Below are 13,669 nucleotides of genomic sequence, written 5' to 3'. Positions count from 1 at the left end.
CGGCCCCCCGCGCCGGCGAGCCTGGCCCGGGGGTGGGGGAGCCGCGGCTGCCGGCGCCTGCTCCGTCCCCTCCCACTCGCACGGCCCCTTCCTCCCTCCTTTCCCTGCTGCTCGCGTTTCCTGCCGCTCCGGCTCTCCCGGCCGCTAAAAGTTCTTCCCAACTTTTCCTCCCCGAGCGGGCGCAGCGGGCGCAGGCGTGGGGGCAGGTTGCTGCGCTCCTGCTCGCTCAGCTGCCTGCCCTCTGGGCTCAGGTCCACGGGGAGCCGCAGACACAAAGTGGCCGCTGGCGATCCTTCCCCTCCCACCTCTGCCATCCCCCCCGGCCTCCTCGCCTCGGCCCCCTCCGGCGGGACAGCCCCGGGCTTGGGTGGCTCTCTCCTTTTCTCCTGCTCCGTGCGCCCCTGCGCCGACTCTCGCGCCGGGATCGCGGCGGAAACCTCCCTCCCCTTTCGCCTCCTCCGGCTCCTACCGTCCGCCCCTCCTCCGCCAGCCACTGGAATCAATTCCTTGGGGGAATTGGGGCTCTGCCGCCGCCGCCGCGGAGGACAGCCTTTCCGCGCGGGACTCCAGGGCACCGACGGGGCCATGTAAGCAGGTAAACGCCGTCTGGGGCAGAAGAGAAGGGCCCGACGTCGGGGGCCGCGTCGGCGTCCCGGGCGCCTCGCTGATGACTTGGGCAAAGGCTGCCAACGCCAACTTGGAATCTGCGGCCCGGGACGCGGGCAGGGCAGGGGGGGCGCGAGGTGACTGGGGCCCGGGAGTTTTCTCTCGCGGAGGGAGCCGCCCGCTGTGAGGCGCACAGCTTGTCTGGGGAATTAAGGTGGAAGGTGAGGGCTGTCTGGAGAGTTTGTGGTTAAACCCACACACTCGCCCCCTTCTCAGTCCCTTCTGCTTTTTGGGAACCAGAGGGGACCCAGAAAGGGCAGCTGGAGAGATCCACGGGCTGGGGACGAGAGGATGAAAGACAAGGACATTGCTGTCGCTCCAGCTGGAGAGGAACGCGCGGCTCCCCGACCGTCCTCTGCCGTCCTCCCCCAGGGGAACAGGATCTTGGGAGAGGGGAGTTATTACGTCTCCACCAACTAGGCCCCAGCTGTGCCACCGGACTCCTCGGGATCTTGGCCCCTGCTTGGGTGGTTGGGCTGGCTCATAGGGAAGACCTGTGGCCACAATTTCAGAACAGGTCTCCACCTCAAACTTGCAGAGCTCTGCGTATTGCCAAGTTCCTCTCTCCCCCTTCTCCCCGTCATGACCCCTAACCTGGGTTTTGAATACCTGTAGGTGGGGTTTACCTTTTTGAGAGAGCAGAGGGTAGCGCTGCCCCTACCTCCATTTCCCTTCGGCTTCCTTCAGTTCCTGTCACCCTCAACCCCACCTACAATTGAAGGAGACTGTGGGGTTTGTCCAGGAACTGGCTCTCCTAGGGTCTTTGATAAGGTGAGGAATGTCCAGACTGCAGGCTGCATACAGGGTTTATGAGGTTCCCAGTAATGTGTTAATTTCTTAAAATGGATTAGTTCACTCATTCAGTTAACAGACTTGGTGTTGAGCTTCTACTCTGCCAAGATCAGGGGATACTCAGATGCTACAAGATGTAACTGTAGCCTCCTGGAGGAAATCCACAGACTGGTCGAGAATTGCAGTGTTGTAATAGTTTGGTTCTGGAGGTGATGGGGTGAGGTATGCTCTGAGCTCACCTGGAGGAGCGATTCGGAGAGATCATTATAGGTAAAGGAGACAGCTTGTGCAAAATGAGTGTTCAAAAATCGTGTACAAAAAGGTCCTAGCTGTGTGGGGGTGTGAGGGGGGTTTATGATCAGGTTGGTACAGTGTTGCAGGGACAACATTTTTTAAAAATAGCAGAAATTAAACTGGAAGCATGTTACCCATTGATGGGAACCAGATTACCTTCCAGAGAAGCAGGTTCGTCTGGACACACCTCCATGCCCGATGCTGTTTCCACAATGAGCAGCAGCTGCGGTCACCATCTCAACTAATTAAGGCACTAATTAGCCTATACCTGGTTTCGTTGGAACGGTATTGATTCTCTTTTAAAGAGCTGCTTGACTGCCGTAGGCGATAATACTGCAGCATGACAGACCCTTGTGTTAAAGTTACCTTATGCTTGGGTGGTGGTGTTAAAAGCTTGTGTCACAGAAACAGCCTTCGGCATGGCTACTGGACAGTATGGTGCTCTTTTGCCTAAGCCGATTGAGTGGCCGTGATGTGCAGAATGACTTCATGTTCGTGACCCTGTGTTAGAGTATGCTCTACTTTTAAAAGTCATTATTGCTTCGGCACAGTTATAAGGACTACTTTTCTTTTCCCCGAAACTTTATAAAAACTGAGTATCTTCTCGCAGGTTATAGCCTGATGGTCCAGGATTCGGCGGAGGCTGCCCAGGAAAGTTGCTGCTTGCGCAGTAGCGATGCGCGCGTGGTTCGCCTTTCAAGGGCGCCTCTTCACTGGGCTGAAGTGGAATTGTAGTATTAATCGTAGTGGCTGAGTCCTGGCTGAGGTGGCAAAGGTCCAGCTTTCAGTGACCTCAGGCCAGTACATCAGAGTGAGAAGAGCACACTTGACTTCCTACGATTTCGGGTGTTTATCCAGGCCCCTCCACAAACACCTCTTATCTCGAGAACAGCCCCTTGACAGTTTTCCTGAAGGTATGGGACGTACATGAGAGAAACAGCTGAAGAGAGCGTTCTTGCTAATCCCATGTACTTCCACAGCTTCCATCATTGGCTTAAACGTATAATTATTATTACTTTGTGCATACTGTATGGCTTAGACATCTATAATGGAAAGAGCAGTGAGACTATTTTAATATGGAAAAACCTAAAGAATTCAAAGAAAAATTAGATTTTTTAGGAGAATTCTTGTCCTGAATGGATAGGCCCAGAGTGAAGAACTGTGAGGACTTTTTTTTTTTTTTCCCCCACCAGGGCTTTCTAACCTAGTCTACGGCTGTTTTTTTGCTCTTAAAATGGGCAGCAAATATAAACCCTTCGATTGTACATTTCAGCCCACTGGGTTCCACATTCTTGTCCTTTTTCACCTCCTGTGCTGCGTTTGAATTTCCTTAGTCACCAAGTGCTGTGTAGTTTTCAAACTCACTCGAAGTCTCAGAACAGTGCTGTGCACTGGTCAAGATCAGGCAGGGGAAAGAGATAAGGTGAAATGCTTTATTAGCCAATTAAATTATTGCTGCTTGTGCTGATTAAAAAAGAACAAGGGAAAACAAACACGTTTTGGTAAAAAGGAGGCGAACATTAATATCTAAAATAAGACTTGTGATCCCTCCTTACTACTTAATTTACCTCTCCCCTGTCTGAGCCCCCTGGAAGGCTTAGTGAGTAGTCCTTGGGGGGTGTGGCACATTCTGTAGCTTTCCTGGCTATCAATGTGCTGGAGTGGGGGACCCAAGGCTGGGACTTGGAAATATACCTGGGTTTGAATTCCAGTTCCGCCATTTTGAGGTGTGTGAGGTTAGATGAACTTTGCAGCCCTTTGGAGTCTCAGTTCTTCTCATCTACATGATGGGGCCAGTAGTATCTAACTTGGTGGAATATTTGTGGTGAATTCAATGTAATACTTTATGTCCCCCTCCTAACATAGTGCCTTGGGTGGAGTAGGTATTGGGTCAAGGATGGCTATTCACATGTTCTAGGAGTTCTCTGCAGCCGTGAATGTGCTCTTTGTGTCATTATTCCCACCCCCCCAGCCTGAATTCACATGTGTGCCAATGTACACATAAAGCTTTGTCTTCGACCTTTTTTTTTTTTTTTTTTGGTCTATTGGGCCCAAAGCAAACGTGTGAGCTGGCAGCTGCCTTCTGGCCCCTCCAACAGGAGGAAGTTGAGAGTTGTAGGGCCAGGCAGTAGGGAGGCTTGAGGAGGGAAAGCCACTCAGAGAAGGGCCGAGAAAAGGGTGCTTCTCCCTATCTACTACTTACTATAAGGCTCTAGCGCTAATATTAGGATCCTGATATTTCTAATGTTGAAATCCTGTTAAAGAATGTTTGAAAAAATTTGCCCGCCTTCAGCAAAAGAGCAAAAGAAAGCTGATGTTCATAAACGAATGTCTTCGCAACCTTGATTTCCTTCTTTAAAGCCCAAATATAGAGTCACCTTCGCCACCTCTAGAGGAATGCCAGCCCCCTTGAACTTTAACGTTGCCTTCCATCTGAGAAGCCTGAAGTCTTTGACAAACATTCCCCCTTGATCTTCATATCCTCCTCCCAGGAGGAGGGAGTGTTAGGAAAATGACACAGAAAACATCAGTGGGGCAGGCGTGTAGTGTGCGTTCTTGAAACAGATCGGATTGTCATCGCCAAGAATCGGTTAAATCCTGTGTGCGTTTGCATGCAGGCCAGGAGGTCATGAGCATAGCCCTTTGAGCGGTCAGGGGGAAGAGAGCCTAGGAAAGATGCAGATCTGGCTGGGATTTTGCAATGGGAAGGGAGAGGAAATCCACGTTCCCCAGACCAGCCACACCTTTGCTATACATTGCATGCACGCTGATTATGAAAACAAATAACCTCTGAATTATTTATAATTCCGAATGAAAGGATATGCAGGGTTTGTGGATAAGAATTACAGTTGCTGAGGATAAAAGGTAATAGTGACCGAGTACCTTTTTTGCGAGACAGGGGTGGTTATGCGTCTGAGTTGGGTTATAAATGGCGTATTAACATTGTTTTAATTTCCTTTCCCTTTTTCCGGTTGGTTCTATATTCCTTGGCTTGGTTTTGTTTTGTTCTCCCATAAGGCTTTTGTTTGACTCGCTTCATGGTCTTTGCTGTTGGAAAAAACGTATTGTGGCTGTTCTTAGATCAATCTTGTGTGTAAAATTTGATACGTGGGTGATTTAGCTTAGTTCCTTAGGGACTAAATTAGGCCCAGCTCAAGGGTTTCATCCTGAGTTGGTCAATTAGCTTGACCCAGAGGCCTATTGCGTTTCCTGTAACTCTAGGCGGCCATCTCATAAATGCTTGATGTTGGTCAACAGGGAGGTGTCTGGGGAGAAAACAGGCAGAATATCTTCTTCACATTTGTGACGCTTGAGATTTCAGTACTCAACTGTATTCCTAAATTAGGAAGCTTTACTTGATCAAATTTACCTTACAAGTTTTTAGCAACCGGGAGAAAAATCACTCATTATTGAAAGTTAGCAAAAGTCCCTAATGCTTATCTTTGTGCAAAGTGTATCCTTTACTAACACTTAATTTCCTCAAGTCTGGACACCCATCTTCCCGCAGGTCTTTCTTTCACACTCCATTCCCCTCAAGTAACTGGGACATTAGCTAAGGCTATGGATCTCAACCTCCAGTGGGCGTACGAATCACCTGGAGGTCTCGCTAAAACACAGATTGCTATTCCCAACGCCTGCCTCAGCTTCTAATTCAGTAGGTCTGGGATGGGCCCTGAGGATTCAGAATTTCCAGGTGATGCTGATACTGCTGGTCCTTGACCAACTGCCTTTTGAGAATCCTGGAGCTCAGGAATTTCGTTTTGGTTCATCCACCTCTGTCCTCAGGCTTGGTATGAGAGTCACCTAAGTTTTTCACTGCCGTGGGTTGAATGATTCTGTTCCTGGTTGTTTTACAGCTTTGGAGAGGCTGGGAGTCACTTAATGGGCACTTATCCCTACCCAGACCCATGGAGAGCATGAATTAGATATTTTCATTTTAGTGGATATGCTTGGCGATCCTCTCCAGTCCAGAGCCCTCCACTTGGTTCCAAACAGTCTGGTTTATCAGGTCCGTCCATCCATCTGGGTATTTGATAGAAGTGCCAAAATCTACCTGTTTTAAATTGAACTCATTAGTTTCTTGCTACAAAATCTGCTGCTTCTGTATTTCCTGTTAGTGACACAGCCATCTATTAAGTTAGCTGCTGAAGCCAGACACTTGGAGTGCTCTTTGTCACACCTCTACCCACAAACACCAATAAATAACCAACCCAATCAGTCCTTAGATTCTTTGAGTTTCGCCTCTAAAACATCTGTAGTTCGTTCCCTTCCCTCCATCCCCTCTGCCTCTTGGGAATTGTTCAAAAGTTTCAAAGCTGTCTTTCATATCTTCTTCATCTACTCTTTCAAAGAGTTTTTAAAAAACACAAATCTGTTTTTATACTATTTAAATTCTTTTGCTGCTTATTACCTTATGATAAGGCTTCTTTACCCCTGACTACCTTTCCATTCTCATCTGCTTCTCTCTCCCCCTCTTCCTCTCTCCCTCTTAACACTTGGTGGTGTTTAATTCCCCTCTCCTTTGTTACATTCTGACCCAGAGTGACCTCTCCCCCATGCTGCCTGTTCAGCCCCTGCTCATGCAGCTAAAGGTTCACCTTCCCTGACACTCCTTCCCATTGCTGGTTAGCATTCCTTTCTTTATAGTTCCATCGCGCTTACTTAATTGGTAAGTTTTATCTCACCATATTATACACGTTTGCATGCCTGTCTCCTCTGCTAAGTTATAAGCTTCTCCTTACAGCATTCATGTTTTACTTGGTTCAGAATCAGAATCCCCACCCTATATGAAGGTTGGTGAGCAGGAGCCCCTGTCTTACATTTATCGGCACTGACTCTATCTCAGTGTTCCCAGCGCTTTAGATGATTTTATTAAATCTTTTAACAAACGTGAGCAGTAGGTATTGTTATTATTGCTATCTTGCAGAGAATGAAATGGAGTTGATTTTTTAAAAAAGTATTTTATAGATCATTGAATGAATGCATTTTTGAAATGCTGATCTGAGGGTCTTGCCAACCCGCCCTTAGCCTGTTCTGCATCTAGAGCTATAATAAGCAGCACCAGTATTTCACCGATGTTAAATAAATTTCTTTTTCTCTAATAGGAGGTGTAGTGTCCTGGGAAAATTACATCATGTTAATGACTGTATATGATTTAAAAAATTAAACATATCAGTGCTATTTATCACACACATCTTTTTTGTTCATTCGAGGAGATGAATCACATCCCTAAGCCGTGTTCTGTAATTAGTGGTACCCTGGTTCTTACTGCTGTTTTGCTTTATTTGAATACTTTCAAAGCCATGATAATTTCTCTGCTCATTTTTCAAACCCAGAAAACTTTGCAGATCAAGGGAGTGTAAATATCACAGAAGAGTTAATAAGTAGGAACATTTGGTGTTAAGGCATGGAACAAAATTGTTTTTGCAGGTATAGATGTATTGATTAGAATATGCTTAATTTCCCGTTGATGCATTATTTTCTTTTCTATCTTTCATTAAAGAGGAACATGCAGAAATACTCATTCAACCTCTGAGTTACTAGTTGTTAAAATGAGAGAGACTGTCCATGACTCCGTGTCACTGTGGACTTGCCAACCCGCCCTTAGCCTCTCCTGCATCTAGAGCTATAATAAGCAGTGTCGATATATCACTGATGTGATGCCCAAATCACAAGACGGGCTTTCGCCATGATTGGAGTTCTCAAGTAAAAGGGATTAAGGCAGATTTTCTGGTCATGAAAACGAATTGGATATGAATTAAAGTGTGCGCACTATACACACTTCAACTTAATATTTAAGGTTCTCTGCGAATAATCCCCAAACGGCCCTCTGATTTCTTCAGATTTACGTCCCACTGTTCCCCAGGGTTCTGCCAAGCTGCAGCTGTTTCCTGAACAGACCCGATAATTTTCCACCTATGGTTATGTTCTTTCTTTGCCCAGGGATCCTAACACTCAGTATTACCTGTCAAAAGTGTCCCTGGAGGCCCACTTTAAATGCCACTTCTCTGGGTGCCTTCTCCGACCTCACTCCCCGGTCAGACCCTCCTGCTTCTGGCCTCTTCTCATTTACGTCTGTGCTTTGTGTCCTGGTTTTCCTGCCTCATCCTCCTTCATTAGCCTGTTAGCCACCCGAGAGCTGTCCCCTGCTTTACTCTCCACCTCTCTCCCAGTGCTCAGCACGTTGTCACTTCTTTTCTGCTGCTGGTCTCCCGTAGCTTCATTTGGGTTTGCCTCCTCCTTGCCCCAGGAATGTCCTCTGAAGCTGAGGCTGCCCCTTCTCCCTTCGCTTCGACATTCCTTCAGCGAAGACGGGTATCTTGACATCTCTTTGTCACCTGTCCCAATGCTGGTAGTGCAGAGACCAGACCACCCCCTACACTACAGCCTCTTGTTTTAAACACATCTGGTGTTTTTACTCTCCTGCTTGAAATCTTTCTCTCCACTTTGTGTTGTTTAGAGATACATATATCTGTAGTAAGAGTTAAAAGGGAATGTCAGAAGGATAGACACCAAATAAAGTGGGTGGGGTGCTGGCAGAGGTGCAGACGGAGATGTGTAGCTTTATTTCCTAAGCTGGGCGGTGGGAGCATGCATGTTTGTCATATTCTCTTGTAGGTCTAAAATATTTAATTTTAGAAACACACTAAATTGCCCACCTTTAAACGCAGACTCCCTATCAGCATTCAAGGCTCTGCATGAATAGCTCTTGCTCCCACCTAACCTAATTTCTAGCCTTGGCTGGCCTCTCTTGGCTCCCCGTCACCCTTCTCCAAACATTTCTCACGGATGAAACCTTGTGGTTTTGACTCATGCTATTACTTTTCCCTCGAATTCCCTTTCACATCTGGTCACACAGTAACCTCCTCCTTTGTTTTTTAATGTCTATTATGATTTTTACATCTTCCTAGATGTTTCATTGGACAGTCAGTCTCTCTATCATTAGAGAGAGTTCATTGTCACTTGATCTGTCTTCCTATGGTACTTTACAGTCTTTACTGGGATAGGCTTTACATTGTATTATTGTTGTTTGTTCATTTGTCTGCCCAGAGTTGTAAGCGCTTCGAGGGTGTGTTTTGTGATTTATTTATCTTTGGGTTCTTGGCACCTTCTGCTAAGTAGAGTTCAGTAAAATGGGGAATTGTTGAGTAGTAGATCTGAGGTTAATGTTTTTAACCGAAGTAATGTTTTTTTTAAGTGTCCAAAAGTCTTCAAAGCTAATTGAATATCTCTTGGACTCAATATCTGAACTGTAGGCTGTACATCAAATGGATTTCCTAGTTCAAACCCATGTTTGAGAAATTTCTTCCGCTTTTCCCATTTACCTTTTAGTGATGGTGGTAGTTTGGTGTTTTTGTTTTTTTATGTTTTAGTTCTCCCACCCTGACCCCATCAACATGGACCGTGTCGATGGTTTCTGTAGTGGTGTCCAAGGGTATGTGTGAGTCTAGGTTTCGAAGTAGATCTGGGCTGTGAAGTGGTACCACTTGTTGTAAGGGTGACATCTGCCATCAACACTACTTGCTCTGGGATGGAGAAGCGCCACATCCATTTAGATGAGAGGCAGCAGAGTTTATTTTTGTGGCAGACGTGTCCCACTGCAGAGGTATAATAACCATAATGAAGGAGGATTATGCCGTATTAGGTTTATGAAGGGTGTACTAGTCTGTTACCAGGGTCAGTGGTGACAGCTCAAGCCAGCAATTAGATTTCATTAAAGACTCCAGCAGGCAATTAGCATTTGCTTCTGCCAATGAAATCCTGTGATCTGTATTAAGCATATTCTTTTTTTGTTATGCATTTTGTAAAATGTGCTTTCAGTGTCGAAGGCACACATTTTTTTTTTAGACATACACAAGTCACCAAATTATCATTTGAAAAATGGGGCTGAATTTTAGACTCCCTGTGTTTAAATCTGTGGATTATACAACATTCCGGATGAACTGTGCTATTTTAAAATCTGTATATTTTTAAAAGATCGTATAAATTTTTTTATTCAAAGGTAAGGAATTTGTTATGGAATATTAGATAATGATGTGATTTATGAGGGAAAAAAGTGTGACTGATGTGAAACCAATTAAAAATCCCAAATAATGAAACCGCTCTTAATTATATTCTTTAGAAAATTATTGTTTATTTGAGAGGCATCTAAAAATAAAGGCTGGAAAAGATGATTTGTGCTGTGCTTCTGCTGAGTAGCTATTTTGGTTATTTTCAAAAAGAGGCTTATTTTCTAAGTACCAGGTTAGGTACACGTGTGTATTTTTGTCCATTCTTATGAATGTGTTTAGGCATTTTTACCTTTGTCTGTGAATATGAAGTGTTTGCATTTACTAAGTTACTCAGAGAAATATCCTCCCTCCCTCCTTCTTCCTTCCTCCCTTCTTGCTCCTTCCCTTACATCCTTTATAGTAAATAGTCTTCACTTGGAGGATTCCGATGGGTTAATTACTGTATAGGCATCCACAATCGATATTAGGGATGATAAGGAGAAATGCAGAGTGCACAGCATTGCGCAAAGAAATTCAGTGTGAAGGTCTGTAAAGGGTGTCTGTTTCTATGGGATAGTAAGGCGAACTCCGTGTCATTTATTCTCAATTTGCATTATTTTTTTTCTCATTTGTAGATTGACAAAACGGTAATAATGACTGAGCATAGCAGTTGGAAATATGTGTACGTCAGTATATTAAAGACTCCGAGAAATCTTACAGTAAACCAAAGTGTGTCAAAACCAAATTCATTTTAGTAAGGATGTATTTTTTAAAATTGGATTTGATGGAACATATGTAATCTCAAAGTACACTAATATTATATAGGACACTTTCTAGAAAAAGCATTGGTTTAGAGGGTCCTTGTAATAGAGATGACATGTTTGCTGTCTTCAAGAAACTCAGCATCTAAATTAGAGAGTATAGTGACTTGGATTATTAAGAAGAGGAAATATTTAAAGTCTTCATGAGCAGACCATACTAACTTTATTATTACTATTACTTTTTGTTAATTGTTTTCATTTTTTTTAGAGGGTGGAGGGGGACCACAGAACAAGAGCAAGTTTAAAATAAAATATCAGGAATTTATTCACAGAGCCAACTTTCAGGGAAAGTTTTAAGACAGTAAACATTTAGTCTAACTTTATGTACTTAGAATACAGCGAAGAATAATGTTCAGATTAAATTTCAGGCACTATAGGGAGCCTCATCCTTCAAAGAAAGATCCAAATATATTCAGTAGTCCCTCTTTTTGAGGCCAGAACCTGTGGTTAATATATAGACTACTGAAAAGTCTTGATTCTCCAAATTCTGGCAATCAGCCCTCCTTACTTACAATACTGCCAAGAGGAAAGCAGGCAAGCTGAGGAGATAGAAACCATGGAGGCCTTTAGAGATGCCATTGCAGTTATTTTATTAATAGCTGCCAATGTCTCAGTTGTTTTGTGTAACTGGACATTTAACAAAACATCGTGACTACAGTATGACCAGTTTTTCTCCACCGTGGCTGCTTTATGTTCTGAAGCTAATTTGCTCAATATTTCCTTCATCAATTTTTCCCACTCCTGTTTCTCACCTTTTGCAAAGCAGGGCTTCACTTGTGGGAACCTCTTTTCCTCTAGACCTTTACACTCCTAACAGTCTTATGAAAGAGATGTTATTTTTGTCTATAGTTTATCTTTAAGAAATACGGGAGTTAAAGACTCGCAGCTAGAAAGTGGAAGAAGTGGGATTTGACCTCATTCTCTGAGCCCACAGCTCAAGTTCTTAACTACCACGTTAAGACCAGAAGTCTGTGTAGGTCAGGAATATCTGTCATTCCACCTTTCTTCCGTTCTTTCCTGCACCCGTCAGTTTGTTTAATAAATGCATTTTGGTGTTTTCGAAGGTGGAGTTTTTTTCCTGTGGTTATAATCTTTAGAAGAATAAACTACTAATAATGTACCCACTGGCCACGTATGACTGTACAGCATTTAAAATGTGACTAGTTTGAGTTGAGACGTGCTGTAAGTATCCGATGCACACCAGACTTTGCAGACTTAGTACAAAAAAATGTAAAATATCATCGTTTTTTAAATCGAAATAGTATCTGTGGATAAGTCAAGTTAAATAAAATATGAAAATTGGTTTCTTCTGTTTTGCTCTTTCAAGGTGACTACTGGAAAATTTTAAATTACCTATGTGGTTTGCATTTGTGGTCCGCATTATATGTCTTTTGGACAGCATTGTTATAGGTCATTATTAAACTATTCCTGGAAGCTCTAGTCCCTAAGTGATGCCTCACAAGACTGGGGAAACCGTGGGTAGGGACAGAAATTAGAACTTGTTGTTGGTGATGGTAAGAAGCAAGCTTGACGATGACACCTTAGATGACCAGCAGAGAGAGACTAATATTAGCTGGCATGTATTTGCTACTTACCATGTGCAAGTACTTTGTCAAACACTTTAAGTGGATTATCTTTTTGTTCCTTACAGCAGCCCCGTGAAGTAAGCACTCTTGTACGTAGGCTTATTTTATAGATGAGAAAATGAGGGCTTAGAAAGGCTGAGGCAGGCACAAGATCCTACAACTGCTAAATGCTCGTTTACTGTGTAACACCGTTGGCATGCAAATACTAGTAAATGATGGAGCTGAGAGTCAAATCTGGGCATGGATTCAGAGCTTGTGCTTGTAACCACTCTGCCTCACTGCCTCTCCAAGTCAAAAGAGACAACATTGGCTAGAACTGATCAGTAGCCGTCCTTTTATTCATTCCGTGTCTGTGAAGGGTGCGCATCCTTCTCCCTAGCACTGGCAGGTACCATCTGTGAATTAGGGAATAGAGTACAGGAGTTGATGTTTCTAAGAATGGTCTCAAGTTATCAAAAAATGAGAAAGTTGTAATTATGCAGGTGATATAGAATTCTACACTCGAAACTTATATAATGATTAACCAATGTTGTTCCAATAAATTCAATTAAAAACACATTGACTATATGTAAAAGGAAAAATGATGAAATTATGCCTGATATACTCCATTTACTAATCCAAGATTCCCTTAATTAGGAAGATATTTATCAGAAATTGATTTTAGAAACTTTAAGTGCACTTCAGGTTGCTTTTCAACTGAGAGAGATGTATTTCATAGCAAGTACAGATTTTGTTAATAGAAGCATTAGATCTTCCTCTCTTAATATACTCAACAGTGCTTTTAAAAAATTGATAAGTTGGAGAGACCGAAAAAAAATGGTGTAGATTATAGATAGAGGCTCTGTTCATCCCTCTGGCGACCAAATCGAAGTTGTGACGGAAACAAGGAGCAGCAGCAAGGAAAAATTGCCTGGGATCTAGATGAACAAGCCATACAGAGAGGGAGAAATCCAGAGAAGCACCCTGCAACAGCAGAAGGTAGGACGGGGCAAGGACGCAGAGCTGCTCAGTCTGGAGTGGCCGAGTGAGACGGAGGCTGCAGCAGTGGCAGAAGCGTCTGAAAGGGGGCACGTCCACTAGCAGATTTTCGCGCTGACGGACCTGCTTGTTCTGAGCACCAGTGCCGATTTGGCTGCACACAGGAGGCACCAGGGAGTTATAGGCAGACATTGTCAGAGTGAGGGCCTAGTCGAGATTCGCTCTGTCCATAGTGCTGGCGGTATCCATTATTCCCTGTTAAATCCTCCCTCCCTCCCAATGCGCCGGACACAGCATCACCATAGCTGAGATGTCATCAAACTGGATAACAGGTTACTCCGCCCAGAGGATTCCCTGAAACCCCGCCTACCTCAACTTGTGGCCCCACCCAAGCCACATCCAGGTGTATCCTCAGTGAGTCAGGTGCTCCTTGCTGAGCTGCGCCTAGACTCACACTGGAGGCAGCTGGCCTCAGTTTCTGGTGTGGCTTTTTGAGGCAACTGTAAGCACAGAATCTGTGGATTGCTTGCCGAATCTTAAC

General features: G+C 44.2%; 1 protein-coding gene across 1 annotated transcript in view; it reads left to right on the top strand.

Moving 5' to 3' along the window:
- The first annotated feature begins 6 nt into the window (after positions 1–6).
- PTPN14 (protein tyrosine phosphatase, non-receptor type 14) overlaps positions 7–13,669 on the top strand; it is a 160,438-nt gene continuing 146,775 nt past the window's right edge. The window contains exon 1 of the mRNA XM_011364531.2: positions 7–595. The gene's annotated coding sequence lies outside the window, so the exon portion shown is untranslated. The remainder of the gene's footprint in view (positions 596–13,669) is intronic.

The sequence above is a fragment of the Pteropus vampyrus genome, unplaced genomic scaffold (genome assembly GCF_000151845.1).
Source record: "Pteropus vampyrus isolate Shadow unplaced genomic scaffold, Pvam_2.0 Scaffold98, whole genome shotgun sequence".
Taxonomy (NCBI): domain Eukaryota; kingdom Metazoa; phylum Chordata; class Mammalia; order Chiroptera; family Pteropodidae; genus Pteropus; species Pteropus vampyrus.
Note: the sequence above shows the minus strand (reverse complement) of the source record. Positions and strands in the feature narration are given on the sequence as shown.